A 3,243-nucleotide genomic window follows, 5' to 3' on the forward strand; every position below is an offset into this window, starting at 1 on the left:
TTGTGACTTTTGGTATTAGTGTTCCTGGAAAAAAGGGGCCAAAAACAGCTAAATGTGTATATATCATTTATACACACATACCCACCACCCCCGACACATTTTTTCTCTCAATGTGGCCCCCGAGTCCAAATATTTGCCCAGCTCTGCCTTAACTGGTGTTTTTAAACCCAATTAAATACAATTAAAGCCAATGAAAAACTGCGCTTTTAATGAGGGAAAAGATGCTCGAATCAATTAAATGGTGCCACAAAAATGCATCAACGTGTGCAACATTTAAAAACAAAAAAGGGATTGTCGTCCTCCAAAAATAAGCCTGAGTGTGTTTACACGTTTTACATTTGTGTCTCTCCCCCCCCCCGGCGGGGACGTGCACGCGAGGACGAGGATGGTGCCTGCCTGCCTGCCTGGCGGGCACGTGCACGTGCACGTGACGAACACGTCACAAGCTCGCCGGTGTCCCGGGATTTATTTCATAATTTGACTCGCACGATGTGGGAGCGCCCCCCCACCCCCCCCCCCCCCCTCCCACGCAGCCTCCTGCAGGCCCCACGCATCGCCTGCCTGCTGCACACGTGCAATATTACACTCGGGATATTTACACGGAGAGCAGACGTGGTTGGTGTCGATGTGCACAACCTTGCAAAACAACTGGAATGTCGATTAGAAAATATTCATATCAAAAGTGATGATTGCATTTTTCTGTTGCAAAAATGAAAATGTTGAACTGAGAATTACAAGTTGGCAAGAAAAGGCCTGGGCTCACTATTTGGCATTTTGACGTTCGTACAGAAAAGTGCTCACTATTTGGCATGTTGACGTTCGTACAGAAAAGTGCTCACTATTTGGCATGTTGACGTTCATAAAAAAAATTCCTCACTATATGGCATGTTGACGTTCATATAGAAGAGTGCTCACTATTTGGCATGTTGACGTTCATAAATTAAAGTGCTCACTATTTGGCATGTTGACGTTCATAAAGGAAAGTGCTCACTGTTTGGCATGTTGACGTTCATAAAGTAAATTGCTCACTATTTGGCATGTTGACGTTCGTACAGAAAAGTGCTCACTATTTGGCATGTTGACGTTCGTACAGAAAAGTGCTCACTGTTTGGCATGTTGACGTTCATAAAGTAAATTGCTCACTATTTGGCATGTTGACGTTCGTATAGAAAAGTGTTCACTATTTGGCATGTTGACATTCATAAAGAAACATGCTCACTATTTGGCATGTTGACTTTCGTATAGAAAAGTGTTCACTATTTGGCATGTTGATGTTCATAAAGAAACATGCTCACTATTTGGCATGTTGAAGTTCATAATTTAAAGTGCTCACTATTTGGCATGTTGACTTTCATATAGAAAAGTGCTCACTATTTGGCATTATGACTTTCGTATAGAAAAGTGTTCACTATTTGGCATGTTGACATTCATAAAGAAACATGCTCACTATTTGGCATGTTGACTTTCGTATAGAAAAGTGTTCACTATTTGGCATGTTGATGTTCATAAAGAAACATGCTCACTATTTGGCATGTTGACGTTCATATAGAAAAGTGCACACTATTTGGCATGTTGATGTTCATATAGAAAAGTGCTCACTATTTGGCATGTTGACTTTTGTACAGAAAAGTGTTCACTATTTGGCATGTTGACGTTCATAAAGAAAAGTGCTCACTATTTGGCATGTTGACGTTCATTAAGAAAAGTGCTCACTATGTGGCATGTTGACGTTCGTAAAGAAAAGTGCTCACTATTTGGCATGTTGACGTTCATAAATTAAAGTGCTCACTGTTTGGCATGTTGACTTTCATATAGAAAAGTGTTCACTATTTGGCATGTTGACGTTCGTATTGAAAAGTGCTTACTATTTGGCATGTTGACTTTCATATAGAAAAGTGCTCACTATTTGGCATTATGACTTTCGTATAGAAAAGTGTTCACTATTTGGCATGTTGACATTCATAAAGAAACATGCTCACTATTTGGCATGTTGACTTTCGTATAGAAAAGTGTTCACTATTTGGCATGTTGATGTTCATAAAGAAACATGCTCACTATTTGGCATGTTGACGTTTATATAGAAAAGTGCACACTATTTGGCATGTTGATGTTCATATAGAAAAGTGTTCACTATTTGGCATGTTGACGTTCATAAAGAAAAGTGCTTACTATTTGGCATGTTGACGTTCATTAAGAAAAGTGCTCACTATGTGGCATGTTGACGTTCGTAAAGAAAAGTGCTCACTATTTGGCATGTTGACGTTCATAAATTAAAGTGCTCACTATTTGGCATGTTGACTTTCATATAGAAAAGTGTTCACTATTTGGCATGTTGACGTTCGTATTGAAAAGTGCTTACTATTTGGCATGTTGACCTTCATAAAGAAAAGTGTTCACTATTTGGCATGTTGACGTTCGTATTGAAAAGTGCTTACTATTTGGCATGTTGACCTTCATAAAGAAACATGCTCACTATTTGGCATGTTGACGTTCATAAAGAAAAGTACTCAGTATTTGGCATGTTGACGCTTAAATAGAAAAATGCTCACTATATGGCACGTTGATGTTCATCTAGAAAAGTGCTCACTATTTGGCATGTTGACTTTCATATAGAAAAGTGCTCACTATTTGGCATTATGACTTTCGTATAGAAAAGTGTTCATTATTTGGCATGTTGACATTCATAAAGAAACGTGCTCACTATTTGGCATGTTGACTTTCGTATAGAAAAGTGTTCACTATTTGGCATGTTGATGTTCATAAAGAAACGTGCTCACTATTTGGCATGTTGACGTTCATATAGAAAAGTGCACACTATTTGGCATGTTGACGTTCATATAGAAAAGTGCTCACTATTTGGCATGTTGACGTTCATATAGAAAAGTGCTCACTATTTGGCATGTTGACGTTCATATAGAAAAGTGCTCACTATTTGGCATGTTGACATTCATAAAGAAAAGTGCTCACTATTTGGCATGTTGACGTTCAAAAAGAAAAATGCTCACTATATGGCATGTTGAAGTTCGTATAGAAAAGTGCTCACTATTTGGCATGTTGACGTTCATATAGAAAAGTGCTCACTATCTGGCATGTTGACGTTCATATTGAAAAGTGCTCACTATTTGGCATGTTGACGTTCATTAAGAAAAGTGCTCACTATTTGGCATGTTGATGTTTGTATAGAAAAGTGCTCACTATTTGGCAGGTTGACATTTATAAGGAAAAGTGCTCATTATTTGGCAT

Source organism: Entelurus aequoreus, linkage group LG04 (assembly GCF_033978785.1).
Source record: "Entelurus aequoreus isolate RoL-2023_Sb linkage group LG04, RoL_Eaeq_v1.1, whole genome shotgun sequence".
Lineage (NCBI taxonomy): Eukaryota > Metazoa > Chordata > Actinopteri > Syngnathiformes > Syngnathidae > Entelurus > Entelurus aequoreus.